This window comes from Protopterus annectens, chromosome 2.part0 (assembly GCF_019279795.1).
Source record: "Protopterus annectens isolate FY-2018-M chromosome 2.part0, PAN1.0, whole genome shotgun sequence".
In the NCBI taxonomy this organism is placed as follows: Eukaryota; Metazoa; Chordata; order Ceratodontiformes; family Protopteridae; genus Protopterus; species Protopterus annectens.
In genome coordinates this window covers 469,657,795-469,682,855 of record NC_056728.1, presented here as the reverse complement: position 1 = coordinate 469,682,855, position 25,061 = coordinate 469,657,795, and positions in this window count along the sequence as shown.

Sequence of the window (25,061 nt, the reverse complement as noted above, 5' to 3'; positions counted from 1 at the left end):
TATGTGTGTGTGTGTGTGTGTGTGTGTGTATGTATCATTGGAATGTTTACTGCTTCCACATTGTACATTCCCTATGGTAGACAGAGTGTTTTGCATGATATCTTATTGATATCATCCTGACATCATACAGCTGAGATGGATTACTGTTAACTTCTTGTGGCTATGTTGTGTAGGGTCCTGGGTATGAGACTTGCAAGTGTTGGTATTTTGTTGCAAGGCAGATCTGTTTGGCTGTGGAGGAAGGAATGATATCAATAATTACAAGAGGTACTTAAATTTGGTCCCCTCACCCACATTAATGATGCCTTTGGTCATATAAGTGTTTGTTATGTTCTTTTATATATATATATATATATATATATATATATATATATATATATATATATATATATACACATCTACATATATAAATACATTTCCTCTACTGTTGAATGACTGTGCTGGATGATATGTTTGAGAAAACATTAGATTTATTTATATCTGACATGGCTTAGTGGTAAATCACTTTGGCTATAGTGTGCAGGGTTTTGGTTTTGAAACTTGCAAAGGCTGGTTATTTTGTTGCTGGGCAGAACAAGGGCTGTTGGATACAGATTGGTTAAGGCACTTTTAAGCAGCTGTAAGTGGGTTTGCGTGGGTTTGCACGATGGTAAGCAATGCTAACTTCCGGTTAAATATTCTTATAGTCAGACTCTAAATTGCTTATCCTGTGTAGGCATTGCTTATCCTCACGCAAATAGGATTAATCCTGCTTACTACTGCTTAAAAGCGATTACTCCCACTTACCCCCACATTAATTTAGAAAGAAAAGAAACATGGGTCATGGGGAAGTGGTAGATTTGGACACTTTATACATTTTTTACACTATTTGCTGTATTGCATTGATTTATCATTCATTACATTTTATTACTTTGTTTAGTATCCCTGCTTCGTGTGTATGTATACTGTATGGAGCACTTGTTTTTATCTGTGGATTTTACCACAGTATTACAATGACACCTCACATCTGCACTTAATGCAGTACTCCAGTTCACAAATATATATTATTTAATAGGTTATACAACAAAAAAATGTTCATGAATTGCTTTCACATGGAAAATGGAATTTACTACAGCGAGGATCAAACCAGGAGTGACTGTTCGTAAAGCGAACACTCTAACCACTGCACTATTGCAGTACTGTTTCTACTGAATGTATCTTGCTATTTACTGTCTTGTGCCATTTAAGCTAGAGTATGCATAGCTAAGCAATGGGCAAACAATCGCAGCTACAGTTAAATTTAATCAATTTGATAAAAAATATATATTTCTAGTGTTATTTTCTATAAGAAGGGGCAGGTTTCACTTATTGCTGTGGATTTCTGAGTGCATCTGCACATTTGACAGAAATCCTGGCATGTTTCTGTTGCCATGAGCATAGGGTTTTCCGGGGAAGTGGGGCTTTGACCTTTGCAATGGCTGTGGGTGTGTTTTGTCCTGCAACATGTCATGTTTGTACACTAACAGTCCCACTTTGGGCATTTGAAAAGGTGGCAACTCCCTATATGAGCGTTCTCACTCATTTTAATAGCTGAATGGCAATTCTTGAGTGCAGGGGCATGTATATTGTGAGAGCTCTGCTCTCAGACACACCCCCTGCACTTGTCTACACTCCATGTCCATTTAGGAGTAGAGGCAGCGCGCCTTCATAACTATGCATGGTGTGTTGCTGTGCTGTTCTTAAATGGTCATTTCCATGCAGGAATACGCTATTCTTGCAGGGAAGTTTATTAAATCTCAGGGATTGTCTTTTCACTTGCATTCTCAATATTTTACGTAATCAAGGCCACTTCATAACACTGGACTGTTTCTTTTTTAAATAATATAATTCTCAAATGTCATTTAGTTGAATATTCTGAGACATACTGAAATACATCTGTAGCTAATCTGGCTACAGCAAACCAAATTCAATGTCATCTTGCTTCATGGGCCCTCATTGTACTATTAAATCCCCTACAATGCTTACTCACTAACATAAACTAATCATTGTCAAACTGAAAAACATCTCCACAGATCGAGCACCTCAAAGTTTCTCTAGCCTTTATTGATAGTGTAGGGCAAAGATGCAGTCTTTATCTGAACCTGGTATTGCATTCAGATGGTTTGGGGAACAGTGAGCAATTTAACCTATCAAAGATGCAGTCTTTATCTGGGCTTGGCATTGCATTCAGATGGTTTGGGTAACAGTGAGGAATTTAACCTTTTAAAGACACCATCTTTTGTGCTTGGCACTGCATTCAGATGATTTGGGTAACAGTGAGCAATTTAACCTTTCAAAGACGCCATCTTTATCTGGGCTTGGCATTGCATTCAGATGGTTTGGGGAACAGTGAGCAATTTAACCTTTCATAGACGCAGTCATTATCTGGGCTTGGCATTGCATTCAGATTGTTTGGGTAACAGTGAGGAATTTAACCTTTCAAAGATGCAGTCTTTATCTGGGCTTGGCATTGCATTCAGATGGTTTGGGGAACAGTGAGCAATTTAACCTTTCATAGATGCAGTCATTATCTGGGCTTGGCATTGCATTCAGATTGTTTGGGTAACAGTGAGGAATTTAACCTTTCAAAGATGCAGTCTTTATCTGGGCTTGGCATTGCATTCAGATGGTTTGGGGAACAGTGAGCAATTTAACCTTTCAAAGACGCCATCTTTATCTGGGCTTGGCATTGCATTCAGATGGTTTGGGGAACAGTGAGCAATTTAACCTTTCAAAGATGCCATCTCTATCTGGGCTTGGCATTGCATTCAGATGGTTTGGGGAACAGTGAGCAATTTAACCTTTCAAAGACACAGTCTTTAAATTCAGAATATAATTATGTGAGGGCAATCAGATTTGCATGAAAAGCAGCATGTTCCTTCGGTTGACATTCTGGGAAGAATTCTTTAACCCTTGTATGTTTTATGTATACCATATTTACTTGGTTTTCCACACACTCATACAACAAGGTGTTTTGTTTTAGTGGAATTTTGCTAGACTCTGTTCCAGTCAGCATTAATCTGCATCTTGGTTTGATGTCCCTTAGATGTCAATGTTAGCATTGAAGCCCACAATGCCCTTTTTCAGCAATGAGAAATACTGCTCACTGGCTGTGTGCACATCAGCTTGTGCAACTTTTCCTTCTGTAACAACATATGTTGGTTCCTTAATGTCAATTTCTTCCACATTCACTGACTCCTCAGAATTTGCTACAAATCATGGCATATCAGAGGCAAGCAGGAAGATCTCTTCCACAAGAGCTCTGGTTTGGGGTTTTCCAAAGATCAGCAAGAAAATTCTTAGCACAAAACTTAGAAACTACAATTTTCCAATTTTCCATCTATAGCACATTCAAACACAGATTGAGATCATGTGTCTTGATGTTGAATTAGGTCACAAGATATGCTTAATCTTTACAAGCTAATGTATTTCTGATGATAGAGTTTGTTGTATTTAAGTTACCACTTATGTAGAGTCAATATTAATGTGTTTTTACAGAATTATGAAAATATCCAACAAGAATTGTCAGATAAAAGTGCTTTGAATAATGCAAAATTATGTTTTAGTAATATGGATGTAATTGCCTTCACAGCTTCTTAAATTATTTATTATTTTGGCTAAGGTCACTTGTCTGCCATGCTGTTTCAAATGTAGCAGAGCTGCAGGATATGATACTTAATGGAGACGTATGCTGTAGATTGTTGTGAGTAATGTCATTGCATATATTTCTGCGCCTTGACTTCCCCCATATGGGCTTAAACATGATTTTTTCATGGGCTGGTTTAAAAATCTAAGTTGTATGATAAATTACTGGCTGTACTCTAAAAGTGTGTGCAAAATTCAGTATGAGAGAGCAATTGATATGTGCTGGCTATAACTAATATTTTTTCTCAAATTCATTTATTTAGCCGTTTACACAAACATTTTTTTTGTGGTGTACAAGTCAGTTACTGTGGTTTTCCTGAACGTAGCTATAATGACTGCTCAGAATAAAATTCCCCAAGGAATATTAACATATTTTTGTGCATGTGGCTTTGGATGCCCAAAGCTAAGGAGTAATACCACACAATGTGGTTTAGAAGATATGAATGTTACCAAACAGCATGATTAAATAGACTGATATTTCTCAAATGCAAAAATTTCTGCATTTGCTTATTATTTGTAAATCTATTCTTATTTTTTCCACCTTTGAATTATGCTGGTACTGCTTATTGCCTGATTCAGACTCACTGCTTAATGTCTTCCATCATCACATTTCGTATTGCGTACTGTGATAAGGTCGTTACATTGATTATGCATCAGGTAAACTTTACATTAGTGCATTATACGGAAGATTTTTTCTTCAAACACTGCATTTGGCTAAGTGCAGCTTGATGTATTTTATCACTACAAGTGAATAAATATGTTTTGTTCACTTATACTGATGATTTGTGTGCAGTTTGTGTTTTTCCCAAGATCATCAGACAGTAGGGTAAGGGAATTTCTCCCTTTTTCCCACGACTTTGGAATCTTGACATTGGTCTATTTAAAGTATCGAGATGTTGGGGCTGGAAGGGGGGTTAAGCTGCTTGCAAAAATGATGTTGTGTGGATTTTATTTTGTTTTAATTGTTTCAGTAGGGTTTATGAAACCTATTGCTTTCTGTATGCTGCATTTTTATATAACATTTCTCATAGTCTGTTGCACTGATGAATTCATATTGAACTTATACATATGCTCTGTCAGACATACTCACACAATTCTTTACTTGTGTGTGTGTGTGTGTGTGTGTGTGTGTGTGTGTGTGTGTGTGTGTGTGCGTGCGTGTGTGTGCATGTGTGTGTGTGTGTGTGTGTGCGTGTGCATGCGTGTGTGTGTGTATACTTCCACATGTGTGTTTGTGCAAAGATAGAAGCATGGCTAGGATATGGCGAAGAAGGCAGCCTCCTCCAGCCAAAAGTACTGGTGGCATAATTGTCAGCTGCAGATAGGGCTTTGTTACAGTGCCAGCATTAAATGAATGTTGATTCTGTATTTGGTTTCAAGGATGAAGCACTGATGCACCGATTCCCTTAGTGGGCAGAATGGCAAATGTAGCAAGCTGCTCGCTACAGTGTTACAAGTTTTTTCTCCTCAACACCAGATTGAATAACAGTTCTGGCACTAGATGAGCAAGCTACACCTCTGCCAGTATGTGAATAGTTTGGCAACTTTTTTCCCTGAGAATTATAAAAAGCAATCACTTTTGCATATTTGTGAAAAATGTATTTGCTCTCATAAACTTTGCCCTTACATTTGCACATAAAAGGGAATATGAAATAGCAATTTATTTAATTTAGAAACAGTTATTATGGATGTGGCAGCTGCTGCTCTGTTAGATTTTATTGTTTTCCTGAAGAATAGCATGATTAAACTCACTGAAATGGAATGATGCATAGGCAGAACTATCGTCTATTACTGCATATATATTAGCAATGGCTGCACTAGGTGTTTTTTCTCTAGAGTAAGGATATAAGCAGTCATAAGCTATATCAGTTTTTCTTTTTTACTATGACAGCAAATGCCCATTATTTTGAACGCATGTGTGTAAGTCTATCCATACCTATTGCAAAATAACATACATTACCGGTAGGGATATAGTTGGAATTTTTCTATGACATCAGACAAAATATAATCACTCCTTTATGGTTATGCAAATCCACTCAGAATATTATACCTGAATCCTTCACCAGTGAGAAAAAATGCATATGGTACTGGCTGCTGACTGTAAATAACACTTACAGGCCATGACTACTGTGTGTGTGTGTGTGTGTGTGTGTGTGTGTGTGTGTGTGTGTGTGTGTGTGTGTGTGTGTGTGTGTGCAACAAGAACATTATTAACTGGGGAAATCCTAGAATTATCACCTGTTTTGTGCTTGCTCAGCTGTGCATTGGATTTGTATGTCATCAGTTTAAAGGTTCGACAGTTCTTCTGGGCAAGGTCAAGGTCGATTGGCCACCGAGCAGCTTGATGCCATGGATCTTACACTGGAAACTGCAGGTGCTTGTGGATCCCACATTGGAACTTATGGGAGCACATGGATCCCACACTGGAATTTCTGGATGTCCATCAATCCCCACATTGCAACTTGCATATCCTCATGGATCTTAGATTGTGGATGTCTATTTAGTCATCTAGATCCTTTTAGAAGATATGAATTGATAAGCTGAGTTAATTGCGATACAAAGTTTATTCTATAGCCATGTGAGGTTTTGAGCTATGAAGATGTCTGGCTCCATGGTGCAGATGATATTAATTCTTACTCAAGCTAAGCGTCCTCTAATGTGTTAATAACCTGGGGACTATTCTATGTAAAGGGCGAAAGATAGTAAGTGTCTTTCAGTATTCTGTACATCAGGCATAGGTGACTTCTAAGAAGGCAATAAGCTTTAGCAAACTGTGAGCTACCCAAGCCTTTGGCTATAAGACAGGAGTTGAAACCCCTCCCATTCCTTTGTGATCTGTTGTGTAGTGTCCAACTGCACCAGATGGTCAGGAAGTATGTTATTGATCAAGGTACTGTATTCTAGAACCGGTCTTTAAAAATGTTTCATAAGTGAAGACAATTTCCTCTCTAGTGTGGGTCTCAGCTCCATGGATACTCAGTATGCTTTGTTAACAGTAGTTGCTATAGGGGTATTAAATGGACAGTGAATACAAATGCTCTAATTCACTTGCACACTGTAAAATGCCTAAAGGGAAGTGAGATGTGTGAAGTGACAGGGTAATGATATACTTCATTTATGACAATGCATGAATTCTACCATAGTACAGATTCTCTTTTGCTTTCTCCTCTCGTTCTTGACATTTTATTGATAAAAATTAACTTATTAAACCAGTCAAGCAGTAAACAGAACATTTTTACAAATAAAATCAACTCTAACAGTCAAATACAATTTGCTGTTTTTTAATCTTCATATACTTTTTATCATCTTAAAATCCCATTCTGAGTGTTCATTTTTAAAGTACTTTCCATTCTTTACACAATGCAGATCTTCACTGAGGCAGTGATCCCCCCAGTCTTTTTATAACATTTCCTGCTACTGACTTGCAAGTTTATTATGTTGTGCACTTACTCAGTATCTTTTAACATCAAAATATTTTTGGTTGCTGCAAGTTTTAGAATTTTGTGGGTTATCTTAATCACATCGTGTTTTGTTAGTGTTGGAACCACTTTCCATTTATATATTGCAGTCTTCTTTGCTGCTAACATCAAAAGATTAAACAGTATAGGTTTTGATCTACTTAGCAAAGTCATTTCTCCTTTACCTAGGTAGTAATTCATTTTAGAAATGTTAAATGGATAAGACATATACAATCAAGCCAATTCTGGAATTCAACTCTATAAACATTAAGAATTTCACAGTCCTTAAATATATGCATCCGATTCCCTAGTGCATCCTTCTTACAACAAGGAAAGACAAAAGAAAGTATCCTTACCAGCCTACAATGTGCTTAAACATATTAAAAAAACATTGCATCCAAATGAATCTGAATTTTCTGGATATAGGAATTTATTTGGGAATAGAAGCAAGCCATACCCTTTTTTTGTTGTGTTTGCAATCTGTGTGTTCAAAGTTTATTCGTATTCCAGTCTAAATGCATTCATCTTAACTTGCATAACATCTAACAAAACATTATAAGCTTAACTAACCCCCCCCCCCCTTTCTTGACTTGTAATCTCATTCTAATTCTCATTAACCAGTTAACTCCCAGGGACTAATCTTTCTTCATTTATTAAAGGTTAATTGTTTAAGATCTCCAATCAACTTCAAGTGCATTTTCTTAAGACACCTCTTCCCCATATGTCTTCAACCTTTTCACAGCTCAATATATAAAGCCTGTCTTTATAGTCTGCTAACAATATCTTAAATCTCGACAATGTTTTAATTTTCTTTTCATGCCCAACCTTGCACGTCCCCAAAACTCCTTTTTCTTTCTTCTTTCATCCTTCCATTATTGTCTCTTTCATCACCCACCTATTTCCCCAACAATCTTTATTATCATCCTGGAATCCCTCCATTCATTTCTCTGTTTTGTCCATTCAACACCACATACAGCCCCTCTAAACCTTTTATTTTTCTTAACATTATACCTTTCCAAGCAGACCTTAAACTCAGTTTTGACAAACTAAAATACGTTTGTTACCATTCTGCATAGTTCAAAATCAGGGACTGCCAACCTTTCCTGCCATGGATGTTAGTACTATAATCTTACAACTGGCCTTTGGTTTCTAACCTTCCCAAAAGAAACTTGCAGCTTGTTTTTTCCCTCTTTTTAACTTACATAGAAAGTGGGATGGTGACAAGTTGACTTTGTACAGTATAGAGAACCAGTGATAAAACAAATGACTGTAAAATCTGTTCTCTTTGAATTATATCCATATATATCCCTCTCCAACTTCTAAAACAAAATAAACTTTAGTTGAAGATATATCTCTAGGTTATTTCTTCTGACACTACTAGGAAATTAATAAAGTTATGCCCAGGTTAACTATATAACTATAGTCCTTCAAAGCTGAGCATTCCCTCAATATTTTTGGATCTGGTCTTTAGGCAATTTGTAAAGTTTTTGTGTTTTAGTGTTAATGGGGGGGGGGGGTTCAATAAAGCCTACACCAGCACAGACAGTTTTAGCTTCAGTAAGCACCAGGTAGAGGTGTGTACCCCCACGCAAGCAAGTTAAACACCACTGCATGCTAATTACAACATAAGCAGCTGAATTGTATGCTAATCAGCCAATCCAACATGGCGGAGCTATTCACCAAGCTATAAAGCATCCATGTAGACTCTGTGCTGATTTTTCCTGCAAATTCCAAAACTTTTGGAATATAGCCATGGAAAGGAGTCTACACAGACAGAATGTTAGGGGTTGCTGCAGCTTTAATTAATTTGTACGTGCTACAGGCTGAAGCTAATGCTGCTGCTGCTCCTAATAGGCCTAGGCTGAGAAGGAGAAGGGTTTTCAGGCCCCATTTAACTTTTCACAACCTACATGATATGGAAATTGTAGAGCACTACAGGGTGGACAAGGATGCACTACAAGAACTCTGCAACCTCTGCCATCCTCAACTCAGCGCCAGAGCCAGACAAGGGGAATTCAACCCAGTGGAGACAAAGGTATGTGTAGCCCTTAGAATCTTAGTTACAGGTACCTTTCAGAGACCAATAAGGGACATGCTAGGGAAGTCACAGGATCAGCATCCAGGATCCTCAACCAGTTCTTGAATGCTATGCTCCAACATGCCAGTGACCACATATATTTTCTCTTTAGTTCTAAGGACAGGCCTAGAAATATGCAGGAGTTCTACTTTGTAGCACACTACCCTGAAGTACTTGGTGCCATAGACTGCACACATAAATAAATGAAGGCATCACATGGGGATCTACATTAAGAGAAAGGCCTACCACTCTATCAACAGCCAAGTTGTGTGCAATGCCAGGGGAATCATCTTGAACATGTGTGCTGGCAACCCTTGCAGTTACCATGACACATATCTGGCACACATTTCAACTGTACCAGATATTTGCTAGGGGGGGATATCCCATGGGGTCATTTACTGGGGAATGCAGGCTATGCACTGGAACTGTGGCTGATGATACCCATCAGAAATGCACACAAACTCATGGAAAGCAACAAAATGAGGCACACGCTCAAACCAGAAATATCACAGAGCATGTGTTTGGGCTGCTGAAGTCACAGTTCTGGTGCCTTGATACATCTCGGGAGCCCTGCAGTATAATCCATGGACATGTACAGAAATATTCACAGTATGTGCCATGCTACACAGCATAATACTGAGGTAACAGCTTCAGCAGGATCAGCAAGGGAAAGGGTGCACATCCCACCAAAGTAACTGCAGCCACAGGCAGATGAGGAGTCAGAGAGGGAACAGCCAGTTGCCGTGGGTGTAGGCAGATGTAGGTGTGCTCAGTATGTCTTTGCATTGGTTAAGGGATAATGCACTGCGCACTCACTCAATACTTAGGGATCTAAAAGCTTCCTCCTACTCACATACATATAGTAACATTGATGTCAGGCAACTCAGACAACCTCTACCTCCCCATGTATTGGTTGTGTACTGCTTGTGTTAGACAGAGTCAGCCATGAACTAAAACTCTGGCAACTGCTGCATTTACAAGATGAGTCCTGAACCTGGAGTGTATTGTTTAATAATATGAATGTGTGGCATATCCTTGTATTTCATTACTTGGTTCAGTAAGCAAGTGAAAGGTGGAAGATTTGTACAGAAAGTACCTTAACATGTAACAGCAGAGACTTATTTGACTTATATGTGTTCATTACTAAGTAGAAAGCCTCAGGCATCAAAGATTCACACAGTCATACCTCCCAAAAGTACTGATGATCACTGCACACCCTCAGATTAGCACCATACGTTTGTACTGGAAAATCATTAAAGAGAGAGATGTTAGAAAGTAAGATACACATTGCAGTTTTTGACTTCACAACCCTCACAAGATCATTCACTATAAGGTTGGGAAATGTTGATGCTATCAACTGTCTAACTGTCCAAGACCAATATATGTGAAAGCTATAATTAGCAGTTCAACACCACAGATGCAGATATACTAAGCACTAAGGTAGCTATGTACCCTGAACATCAGACATAAAGCTTATGTATCTCTGAAACCAAAAGATAGAAACCAGGGATATGGCACAGTTATCATCACTTGCACAGGGTGTTTGCAGGGGGCTGGTAAGAAGCCTAAGCTGACACAAAAGGTCAGTGAGTGATGTGAGTAAGAAAGAGAAGCAGACAGACAGCTGGATACACCAACAAATGGCCAGTGAGACAAAATGAGCAACTGTTGTGTGTGTGTCTGTAGGGTCCTCCAGGTGAAAGTGGTGTGTGAGTGTCTGCATGAATACAGCCAATCTCTGTGTTAGCTCTACATCTTTGTATGTTGAACAGGTGTCAGTTGCACATGGTAGAGGTGTCAGTTCATTGTTGTCATCCCCAACAAGGAGAACTGGCTCTGCCAGGAGTTGCACTGGGACGTCCATGCCCATAGTCAGAGCAGTGCTGCTGCCTGAATGTGACTGATGTCTTCTGGATGAGCCTCATTCACTGGGATGCCCAGGACCATGACCCCATGGCCTGCCACATCTGGGTGTGGACAGCACACTCACTGATGGACCAGTGGAAGTACTGCCACTCTTGAAGTGTGATCTGCCAAGGCCACATTGGTTGACAGCAGATGATGTGGCTGATCTACATACATGTGGATGCTGTTACCCTCCCAGCAGATGTTCCATCACAGGCACCGCTCATTCCAATGTATGATTCATCTGATCCATTGAATCAACAACATGGTGGAGGCAGTCACCCATGTCAGACTGTGCCACATCTACAACCCTGAGCATTTGTCTGGAGCACTTATGGGACAATGCCTGTACCTCCATCACAGCCCTAAAAATCTGTTGACTGGCAATGGAAGAGATACCTGCACCAGGTAGAGGAGGGTCAGCAGGCCTCCTCCAAGGACCCCTATCAACCCTCCTGTGTGGCACTTTGCCCACACTTTGGCTACAGCCAGACACAACAGGCACTGAAGCCACAGTAGCCACACTTCCCTGATCAATGGCCTCACCCTCTACCTGTCCAATATCTGTGGTCTCACTGGAATGGGTAAGTGTAGGCCTACTGGCTGTGTCTGATGGAATTGCATGGGATGGCTGTATGTCAACCTCATTGTTAGATTCAACCTCTGTACCCCCTACTGTGTCTCAGTTTTGCCACCATCATCATCAGTCTGCTGATACACTGACATCAGGTGACAGAGGGCCCACACTCCCACTGTCATGATCACTTCTGATAGAAAGCAACAAACATATGAATACATTAATACCTATACAACTATACTGCAGTATATGCTAACAAAGTAATGGTGCTGTAGCTATTGCAGGCAGTACAGCAATACACACAACAGGCCTCACATCAACAGTACACACTAAAATATTTCTTTAAATTGCTCAGCAGCACTGACATAAACATGTTTGGCTTACCATCTTCAAAAGAGACTCTCCTCTGTAATCCAAACGGTCCTGGAAGACGTTAAGCAGGAGGTAAGAACAACATCATCACAATTAACAGTAACACAGAGGTAATGCATTTACCCCTTTATATGTCCATTAAGTATACTTTCAACAACAACATGGCTGTCAACTGAAATCTAAGCTAATTACTGTAGCAATCTTTAATCCCCCCAGAAAATACATGACACAGAAGTATTGTATTGATTTCAACTGTTTTACTATGTGACAGTATTCAACTTTAGAGATACCAAAGCCTACCTGGAAGTACCTCCTGGGATGTGCTTGCTGTTTCTGATACTGTTGCGTCCACATCCTAGACATGATATACTGCACTCTCCTGTGAGTTGCCAGGATCCCTGATATTGGCCAGGAACTCTCCGTTGGGTGTTAGTGGTGGTTACCTAGCAGGCCTTCCTTCCATACCTATCTGGTCATGGCCCACTGCAACTGCTCTCCACCATGCAGATGTAATCTTGTCAATGGCTCTGTAGTGCACCTGCTCATATGTCATGCTGTGGCCCCCCACATCATTCAGATCTGCAACTATCTGTTGCCAAATTTGTACCCTACATGCCATATCTCCCCTTTCCAGCAGAAAAGCACCATATTTCCTAAAGGCATCCACTATGACCTAGTTCTCAGCACTGGTGAAGGGAGAGTCTCCAAGGATTGGCAAGCTTGGTTGCATACTACTAAGTGTCCTAAAAGACAACAGAAGGATAATACACATACGTATCACATAAGCACTGAACAAATGATTCCAGATAAAGCAAAAAAGGTAGCCATTCAGTATTGCCCACTATAGAGACATACAACAGTCTACAGATGTGAAATATGAAAAACAGGCAGGATGCAAAACAAGGCGTGTAGCAAGAGCAACATATCCTTGCTTGTGCCATAACAGTAACTCACCTTTGCTCCTCCCCAAAATAACAGGAAAATGACACATTTTGCTAACAAACCATCTCTGAAATGCTAAAAGTGCTATCAAAGGAACTGTCCCTGAAATAAATGTACATATTTATCACACAGCATTCCATTTTCATGTATTGGCACTCATGTATACATCTGAAATGGCTTGGCAAACATGCCCATGCCATCAGTATATGTCTAACTAATGCATGCAGATAAAAGTATAAAAGCCTTTGCTTTAGAGTTTTCTTAAATACATTCCAGCATATACAGTATGTAGTTGACCAAATGGAAGCCAACCTTCTGAAGTTCAGCACTCTTCTGTACAGATATATTCTGAAGAAATAGCATTATCTGCTGTCTTCCCAACATAAACAAGTCTCCTCACCATCAGTTCGCCAAGCTACATGGTTGCCTTTTTATATGGTATAGATTCAGGGCTGATAGCATGGTGAAGAATGCAAATGAGGTGTGAACTCATTAGAATCGCTGAACCCCCAAAAATTGGATCCATGTTGGAGATGTAAACATATTGCAGGCATTCCCTCAGTGTTTGTTTTTAATGGAATTGCAACTGTGAATGATTAATGGTTTGGAGAAGGAAAACACAACAGCACTGCAGGCTGCCTTACTTCCACTGGGTGTATCAAGTTAGATCTACAAAGCTTTAGATGTAAGGTTGGAAGTGTAAGTAACAGGTGGTGTTTCTTAACATCCAACCTGTACTTCATTTGTTGACAACTACATATGACATTATTTCCACTTAATATCCTAACACATTTTAAGGTCAGTGATACAGAATGGCTTAAACACTGCATGTCTCAGATTACTGCTCAGATAAAAGAAGAATGGCCAACAAACACAGAAATGTAAGACAGAGCTGTATATTTGCAAGCAATAATCATGACAGGTTGTGTGATTACTAGGTGCACTACATCCAAAGCTAATAAATGTGCAAAGAACACTTGTATAGTTTGATTTCACTGTTGATGCTGTAGCAGTTGGTTGTGTGCAGACTGAGTTCAGTTCTTTGCTGCAAAGCTGTTTGTGTGGAAGGAGGTATAAGGCACCCATCTTGTGTTCTGAAGGTGTAGTGGAGTGAGAGTTCAAATCTAGACCTATGTAAAAATATTTCATGCGTGCTAACATTTTCTAGTGTGTATGTCATAGACTGATTTTCCTCATTTCAACTACCTTTCCGATTTTTTTTCTTTTTTGGGGGGAACTGTTTGCATGATGCACCCCCTAGTGCAAACACAGAACCAGAGAAAAATGAATTTCAGGTTTGGCTGTGCTTATCTCTTTTGTGTGAAGTGCAGCACTGCGCAAACTGGACAACTGGCCAGACAGGCCCCAAACAGCCAAAAATAGAAAATGGATGCATTCAATTAATACTACTGGACAACATGCAAATCCACTCAGTGATGTTGTGTGGCAGTTAATAGTGAGACCTTAAGAAGGATTGGTAAAATAGGGAATGTCATGTAACTAGACCTAACACAGCAGATGCAAGTGTAGGGCTGGAATACAAATGGTCCTGGGTTCTAGTACAGGGTGTGTAACCTTTATTTTATTGTTGTGACATTGCAGTTTATAGCAATGAACTGCAACACAGACAAGTGTCTTCTCAACCTTCTTGTGGCAACAGGTGTAAGTGTAGGACTGCTGTGTACATTGTCCTGGATTCTAATACAGGATATTCCATACACTTTTACTGTTGTTCCACTTCCCATTGTAGTCACTCTCACTTATGAGATCTGACATACTGGAGCTGATATTAATTATATATATGAGAACTGAGACAGTAGTATTGTGTCAGTTTTTTGTGTATATATCTACATATTATCACATTTATTATCACAGGTATGACTGTGGGTATACTCTGTACTATATTCCTGTAAATATGTTTCTGCTATCTGGACTGGCAATGCCTTCACATTGGCCTAACACACATACATAACTGCCTGTACATCCAATAGCCTTGAAATTACAACTGCAGTTATGTAATGCCTCACTGCTTACAACTATTGTGCTCCACTTACCATTGTGCAACCCAGTGCTCGGAGGTGTGCACTACAAAGCACCATATTTGAGTGATGGTAAGTGGAGCACAACATTCTCAGACAGTGTGTGCACTCCCAGTAAATGATATGACTGGAACTGATGGGAAGACATCATGCTCCATTGCTCTAGATCCATGGCAGACATGGCAGTTGTTTGTGAGGAAGTTGTCAGGTTAAGGGTATTGAGAAGGGATGTCCAAGACTCCAAGATTTTTATTGGACTCCTTGTTAAGAATCATAGTGCCATGCTTCTTCAGGGGGAATATTCTGGCTCCCAGTTTAAGTCAAAAGTTTGGAGTAGTTTAGCTCGGACTGTAACCAGCGCCACTGGTAGACCGCCCACTGGTGAACAATGTAGGCATCACTACAATGACCTATGGAAGAGGAAGAGGGATTCCTTTGACCATTGGATTGGGGAGTATAGGACTACGGACATCCCACACCTGTGTAAGTAAGCTGCATATAAGCAATAATGGTATTCATAATGGTATTATGTTCTGCTCTGTTTTTTCCACAGCTGCTCATGATCGTGAGGTAAATGTCCGAACCCTAGGGGCTAGATTGGCGAGGATGAGGGAAGCATGTGGTTTGTGTGCAGCAGAATAGTAGTGTTAGTGTAACATTAAAAGTTAAAGATAGCTTTTTTGGTGTTTTATAGAGTTGTATCAAATTGAGCATGCATATCTCAACTGTAAAACAAGTATGCATGTAGTCTGTAGCAGAAACCAAGAGTACAATATTAGACTTTAGTTCGAGGTTGTGGGTTCAAATATCACACTTCCCAACTATACAATACTGTTAATTCTTCAATTATATTTAAATTAAATTCAAACCTCTATACCTGCAGCATAAATGCTCTGCTGTAAATTGCAATCTGTATAACTGGAATGGGTCTATATCAGAACAGTGAAAGTTCGCAAGAACGAATGCTCAAACATCAAAAAAAGCACAAACATTGAACTTGATATTGTGGGGGGCTGTTCCCCCCACATCCCCCACTAAATATATATTCCATCTCTGAGGTCACACTACAGTGAGGAAAGGCAAATATTTCTATCCTCACTGTACTGTGACCCCAGAAATAGTGTTTTGATGTCCGACATTTTTGATCATAAGAGTGTTCGTTCTTGTGAACTTTCGCTCTTATGATATAGACCCAACTGGAACATTCATATGTGCAATATATGCATGTGTCAAGGAGTACTTGCTGCAGTCTGTAGTATAGTGTACATCTGTTAGGAGCTGTTAGTCTTAAAAGTAAAAGTTAGCTATTAGGAGTTGGTAGTCTTAAATGTACAAGTTAAGATAATACAGTCAAATAATTGTATCAGCTTATTGTATGTTGCATATGAAGGTACTAATCTTATCTCTTTTTTTCTCTCATCTCAACCCTTATCTCTCTTTTTTTATTTTATTTTTATTTTATTTTATTTTTGTATGTTTTCTTTTTAATTTTATTATGTCATCAAAATGTGTCCATGTCATCCATGTATGCCACATCATTAATGCTCCACAGCACAACAGGGTAGGTCTGCCCAACAGGATCAGCCTGCCCCCTCTCCACCAGCTGTAGCACCGGTGCCCAGCACATCTGGGAGCCAACCTGGCAGTACAACCTCTGCTATCCCTGCATTACCTGCCCCCTCAGGTAGTCCTGCACCAGAAGTTGGTCCAGTGGTACATTCCAGGAGCAGTGGTGGAGATGGTGATTTTATCACCTGCACTGAGTTGCTAAGGGTGGTGTGTAGGGTTGTGCGCCACACATTTGGTGCATGCCTTAACAGCTGGAGAGGCTGTTGTCCCTCATTTTGCAACATACCAGGAGAAGGAGAAGGAGACATCAAGCACACTAGTCAGCGGCAGAGTGAGTTGACAGTGATGACAGTCCAGTGGGTGAGGACTCAATGCTAACTGTCACCCAGCTTGCCAACCATGGGTTTGGGATGCCCCCACCTTCACCTCAGTCATGGTGTCCCCCAACTTTTTGTGTACATCACCAACTTAGTCTCTTGTCTTGTTTGTCTTGTGTGTCTGCAATTGCTTCCTTGCCTACCCAACTTACCTTACCCAAACATCCCTACATCCTTTTCATCTCTCTCTTTTTACAAAAAAAAAATCATCCCATACATAGCTCTCCATTTCACAAAGGTGTCTTCATGACACACTTTATTCAGTCCATTTGGCTATACAACATTATTGTCTTATGGTCACGTTTCTCTCTAGAGGTGACAGTCCAACTTTAGTTAATATTTTCCACATATGTTCACTTTACAATGTTAAAGAAATGGATAGCTATGGTTATGTCCTACCACTGTCCTATATATTCCTGTCCTGCTTTCCCTTTGTTCTACCCCCTGCCTAGTCTCCATTTCACGCCTGTCCTATCTACCCATTTCACCTTTTTAAGGCATTTTTGCATGAAGGTGCATATTGTGCACCAATGTGCAGCAACAGGGAATGGCGGCAACATATTTACATGTATTTAAAAGTATTAGATGTGGTGGCAATGTATTCAAAAGTACTACATGCACTTGTATTTCAACCCAGTACTATCTGGCCCCAACAAGAATGGATCAATGCATTAACACATGCTGCCACAGTGCCAGTAAGCAACAAGTGCATTTCATAGACTCAGTACTAACTATCAGACTTTAGCAATGTGGCTTGCATTTGCATGCTGCTCGCCTACATGCAAACATGTGTATCTCGCATGCATATGCACTTTGCTAACTGTCACACAAACCCACTGCTCCCCATGTTATGGAAATATACATACTATGCTGTATTACTACTGTTTACTGTCCAGTCTCTGTGTATGACATAAAATTACATGTGTAAACATTACAAATTGAGGGTCCTATCTAACAATGTGTCACATAAATGCAATACATCCATCGGCTGCCACCCCCTGAAGCATGGCAATACTGGTGTTTCAGTAGTTTGCACACATATATCAATCACAGTACAAAATATAATATCAAATGTTGCATGTTACATAATTCACATCAATCTGGTAACATGCAGAACTACAACTATTGACTCATATGTCTAATAAGACTTATCTGCAAGGCTAGTGAAGGAATAAGCATGGACAATATCCACAAGGATATAGGTGACCTTCAACACACTTGACTCTACCCATGTTGCTTTTGTCAAGGGTATATCTTGCTCATTGAACCTTGTGGACTTCTTTGATACTGACCCTGAGGACCTGGATGAAGGCTAACAGGACATACCACATACATTGACTTATCCAAGACCTTTGACACAATCCTCCATTCATGTGTCATAGTGAAGATCTCCCATGTGGGAATTAAGCCATAAAGTCATACAGAGATAGGCAAATAGCTCACTGACATAACTCAGCCTCAAAGTCAGGGACTGCACCTCCATCAGTAGCCAGTTTTCAATTAGAATATCACAAGGATCTGTGATGGGCCCTCAACTGTTTGCAAAATACTTCCCTGAGGTGCAGGCAGTAGTAGATTCACTGTGGTTTACCATGTCCCCCAATGATAGTAATATATTACAGAAGGGGCTGCCACACACAAATGATTGGTGCCAAATTCATGGACTGAACCTTAAAGCATACATGGCTCATCGTCCCTTTAGGCAATGAAGTTCCCCTGCTAATTATCATATACATAGCACCCTCTAAGATCAAACACAGTATTGTGAGACTTAGGAACACATGTTGATAGCGATCTACACTTTCATCACTATTTGTCAATAGTGGTAACACACACATTCTGCATTGCGCACATCATGCATATGGACATCACATCCAAGACCAGGGTGGTCATACCTCTGCTGTACTCTACCCTTATCAGACCACTAATTGAGTACAATGCTCCCTTCTGTCTGTACCTCACCAGAAACCTGCAGAAATTGGAACAGGGTTGTGCCTGAAACACTCCAGGGCCTCCAAACATGATAAACATGGAAAGACTGAAAGCCCTGTCAGTCCACTCAGTATTATGCAGGCTACTGAGATGTGACCTATGACACTCCAGAGCCTCCAAACATGATAAACATGGAAAGAGTGAAAGACCTGTCAGTGTACTCAGTATTATGCAGGCTGTTGAGAGGTGATCTATGCCTACCCTGCAGAGCAGTCTTAGACCCTGCCATAGTGGAAATGCTGGACATTGGCAAACCAAATGGGACAAGAATAACTTGGCCCAGGGTTCTCAACCTAGCCAGCAACATAAACAGAACATACTGGAGAGACAGATATATAACCCAGCAATTCATACTCCTCTGTATCAGGCTCCCACTGAGTGTAAATCAGTGCTCCTCAATGACTCTGTAAAAGCTCAACCTTGACTACTGGTTGGGTGATTGTAAAGTCCCCCCTGGAGTGGCACCTATATCCCTCATGGATAGCGCTAGTTTGTGGTGCTCACAAATATGGTCTGCTAACAATGACCATCCAACTATGCTCAGTAAGGGTACTAGTGTTTTTATATAACTAGGCTTCTAAACACTGTAGGGACATTAGGCTAAGAGCCTCCAATGAACATATGAAGCTATGAGTCTATGCAGGTCTCCCAACATTTTGTCTACCACATGGTCTGCTGATGTCACCTACTATAAGTTCACCTGCAGTCTTGTAAAGTCAGATTTTTGCCATGGTGCTTGCATAAAGAAATGTGTTCTATAGTCTGCATACTTAGATAGGTAGGGGTTCTGTTCTCACTACGGTCAACCGGGTGCATATGTGTGTCTCTGTGTCTAGCCAGAAGAACAGAAGTGTGTATCCTACAGTTACCACTCCAATCCCATGGAGTGACAGCATTTTGATGCTTACACATGCCTACACATCCATTTCATGCAGGCCTCCCAACGTCTTGTCCACAACATGCACTGCTGATATTATTTTCTATAAGTTGGCCTGCAGCCTTGTAAAAGACAGACTTGTGTAGTGGCACTTGTGTAAAGTACTGTGTTCTGTACTCTTTGTTCTTACATATGCAAGGGTTCTAGTCTCACAGCAGGGTGGCATTACAGAGAGCATTTTACAGCAGCATTTGGGACACTGTTATATTCTCAACAGAGACTGCTGATGCCATCAGCTATAAAGTATTGGCTGACGCACTCCAAGTCAGACTTGAGCTGTGATGCTTGTGTAAAGTACTGGGTCTGTAGTCTGTGTATTTCAATAGGCAGGGGCTCTATTTTCACTGCAGTCAACTGTGTGTGTGTTTGTGAGCTGTTGCTTGACATTATAGAGAGCATTTTACACCAGCATGTGAGACATTGTTATATTCTCCTCACCAGACACTGCTGATGTCACCAGCTATTTCAGAATTTTGGATATGCAGTACTCTCAAAAGGGCAGGGTCAGAGGCTGGCCTGGAGGCCAGGTAGAAATCATCTCATCCTATACAATGAAAATTACAATAACATGGATTTAAAACTTTCCATATACATAATGGCAAGGTCTTTAGGTCCTGTGTTATCTTACTGAGAAAGCCCTGTGGTCTTTCTAGCTGTTCAATTCTCGGCTGGAGCACCTTCTGTGTGGAGTCTGCATGTCCTCCCCATGGTCGAGTGATGTGTGAGCGTGAATGGGTGTGCCTTCTTTGAAGGTTGGGCATCGGGCTGGCAACTCAGCACCGTAAAAGTCCACTGCCAATCATTAGTGGACCGGATTTCCGCTGTGGCGACCCCTAACCGGGAAAAGCCAAAAGACATTACTAGTGTTGTGATGAGGTTTGGCTACAGTGCTGTCATATGATCCTAAGATCTCAGTAAGATGGCATGACTTAATGATGTGCACAGTGTGGAAAGTTGGTGGTCAAAGTTCAGAATGCTATCTACATGTGTTCCTAGTGCTTGCATCAACAGGTTTCTGCATAGCAGGACTGTTGTCAGTGCTGCGATTAACATGGAATTCCACTTTTCAGAGAGACAACTTTGTGAAGACACATTTCTGCATTTATTTGTAGATTGTGTGCTTTTGTCACCATACAGTTGTGTGCATGTTAGCTCCTCCTGTACTATGTTATCACCATTGGTTGACTCAATGATTGCACACAATATGCAAGAATCTGCAAACTTGGTAAGCCAAAGGCCATAGACTTTAGCCTGAACTGTTGTGAAACAGAGTTCAAACTGTGAAGAGCCATGCACAGATCCCTGGGGATTTCCATTGGTGACAGCTCCACTGGTACAGGTTGAGTCACCAACTTTCACATGATGTTCTGTCAGTGAGTCAACTGGTTGCCCATCTACTGATGCAACTGTTAATCCCCAGCTTGGAAGTTTTCTCAATGATACCTGCATGGGGGATTGTGTCAAAACCCTAGCCTATATCATGATAGGCAGGATGCACTGTGGTACCCTCATCCAATCCTATCACATGTAATCAATGGGCCATGACATCATCACAGATCACCTATAGTGTGATCCAGAAAATGCACCTTCCTGATATAGATGAATACACAGTTCAACACACCTTCCACACAGCCTATGTTCCCATACAAGGGTGTACATCGACATGCACCCATCTGAGTTGTGGGGACAACATCTGAGCATGCATGTATAGAGACATCCTGACTCTTCCCGACTGCAAAGTAAACCAACATGTCATCATGGACCTCTTCTACATGCACACTAATAATATTCCAGGTGTGTGCAACAGACCTGTGTGAGTTGTTAATGCTACATCAGGTCTATTGCACCTGATAGATGTCCTCAAAGAGGTCAATGAGGGCATGCATGATGACAATAGTATCATCTTGTGGAACTTGATCAAGTCAAGGCATTGGACACAAATCCACACTGAGGTATTCAAGCAGCACTGTCATATGTGGCCATAAACAGTTATATCACCTAATGGGTAGACCAGTGTATGACATATGTGGCATCTCACTATGATGAAATGTGTGACATGACCTATATGTCAGGTCTAGTGATCCGGTTGGAACATCAGGGGTGTCTGCTAGGCCCTTTCCTGCCCATTAGTTAAGTGATGGACATCACAGCTGCCTGTAGGACTACAGATTGTGGGCAATCAGTGCCTCCAACTGTGATATTAGTATAATATAAACAGTATCAACACTTATCAAAAACTGCTGCCACAGCCATGACAACACCTGCATTGTCAAGAAACATTGAGGGATTTGTTGAATCAGGAAAAAACACACCACCCAATTATAATGTGAACATCATGCCCTATAATCAGACCAGTAGGTATGTGACCCATGTTCTGGGGTAGATGGTAAGTGGTACATCCACCAGCATGTGGTCCCACTGCTGACAAATCCTGTGAATGTAATACTAGTACTGGTTATGTAAAGGACATGCACATCAGAGGAAATAATAACTTCATGGTCCTAGCCTTCATCACACCAATACCTGTGTACAATGCACACTTCTTCATGTTCCTCCCTACATATCTTCCACAGATGTGTAACTGAAGTGTACCACCTTTGTCACAGTGCACTGTCACACAGCTTATTGACCATACCTAGGTATTCTTTCTGTGGAATATACATGACTGTCTGATGGTGCAGAACACCAATCAAGTTGTTACACCAGATGCATGTGTGCTACCTGTTCTGTTAATGCACGCACTACATACATAGGTGTTTCACAGCATTAATGGCATATCATTCATGACAATATGGATTGTGCCATACATATATGTATATATATATATATATATATATATATATATATATATATATATATATATATGTATATATATATATATATATATATATATATATATATATATATATATATATACACCATGCAGACAAAGCAACTAGCCTGTATTGCCTATACTGTCATATAAGGGTACAGCAGTGTCCCTCCTAACACCTCCCACATATATTACAGTGACAGGATAGTGTGCATGGTTACCCTCATAGAGTGTGGATGTATCATAATAGTTGTTTAAGTGTGTGTGCAGGCTCATGTCTTATCACTCCACTTCACTTATGTTATGTCAGAGGCATGAGATTAGTGGTGGTATTATTCTGAAATTGTACATGATTGTGGTTGGTTCTTATAATGTTTTCTGTGATCCTTTAACTGTGGCCATCTTGCTGGAAACCTCTGCTGAGAGTACACTCATATTCAGGCATATCAGTTTGCACAGCTTTACAATATGCACCCTACCTCAATTGTATGTGCGATTCCAGATAAATGTCCTCTACATTATTCATGTAAGGATGATTATCTCGCACATACATCCTCTCCATTATGTCACCTTGTGTGACAGTCACAAACAGCACATTTTCACTGTACAGTCCATACTGTACCATATAGATATGTGCTTGATGTTGCTGCTACAACCATCTTCCATTGACATACCCTCCTGTGCTGTACATGAGGGAGATTCACCTGTCATCCTTCTCTGTGTTCATTCCTGCAATTCATCCGTGTGTCTCTATTCAATACACACACTTCCCCTGAGTGATCATTTTACATGGCAGTCCATGTCCTATTACAGATCATTAACACAGCTTCAGTAAGGAATGCCAGGAATTGGATATCATAATACTCTGCACTGTATGTACACTGTTCTATATTGTGTTTGGACCATATACTTCACATTCATACCTCTCAACAGTCCAGATATTCCCAGGATGTCCAGATGTTTTCCTTATCAAATTTGTGGCCTTCTGCCATATCACTGGGATAGTCTCTGGATTCATGTGACTCACTGGTAAATATATTTGAGAACATTCCTCTCAGCTGTCCTGATTTGTGCAGAATGTCCAGGCTTTGTCACATATTTGTGATCTTTTCTTCATAATATTTTTGTTTTCTGGCAAATCATTGGCATGTTATTGTGGAGTGAAGTCAGAAACTGATGACTGAAATTTGAGTTTCAAACTTCATGATCTTCAGAAAGTTCATGGTAATGTACAGCCTATTTATTCTATCAACTTTCTAAGATTGGAAGTGCACTTTTAAAAATCTGTCCCTATTTTGGCATTTCGTCCCCCAATTATGTATGCCTTTGTACACATATCCTCTTCAAAGAGGATGACAGGTATATTTGCGTTTCATTCTACCACATGTCTATATGACAACTATGTCAAATATGTTCCTATTTCTGGTTAAATGTCTTGGCAACAGTATTGGCAGCCACAAAACTAACGTAGGTGCTCTGAGCATCATTAATATGCATTGCGTGTGCACCATTGCACAAGCATGTAAACTCTGTGTAGGCTCTGCGCAAAGCCTACATAGAGTTTATTGAATCCTGTGGTTAATTTTGTAACTTGAGATTTATTTAGTTTTGAGAACACTAACTGTTAATCTTCACCAGGGTTAGACAACTATTCCAAGAAATTATCTGTGTATAGTGAAGTTTAGCAGAACTTACATTCTGCGTTACTAAATATAATATGAACAGTAAGGAAGAGGGCACACATCCACATTGTGTACCTTTTTTATGTTCATCATTCCTGAAAGCCCTGTACCCAATTTTATTCTAACATTAGTGCCCTTATACAATGCCATCACTAGCTACACAAATTGTAGAGGTATCCCTATATGCCTTAAAAAAGTTGAGGTTACACATTGAAATGCTTTTTCTGCATCCATTTTAGCCATCGGACAATGGATTAATTGATCTGGTTACATTATCAATTAGGAAGGAAGTTTTGAAACAGATTTTAATAGTACCTAAGACAGTTCTGTACCAATGCTCAGCACCAGGATAAAATGCACACATACTCTCAGACAAATGATTTTATACTACATGAAAAGTTACAGTATAAATGTGCATATTTGTTCTTTTACACATGTATAAAGATATTAATTTTATATGTAAAGACTTGCATGCTATGCTTTGTCCATGTATGTAGCCTGTATACTGTTACTATATATTAGTATTGCTATTTGCTATGTAAAGTTTGTAAAGTATTTGTTATGCTAAGCTTTTATCCCCAGATCTGTAATGAAAAGGTGTTCTCATGCTCAAGTGGACAAGCCCAGCAAACAAATGCAAAATAAAAATGAAATAAATA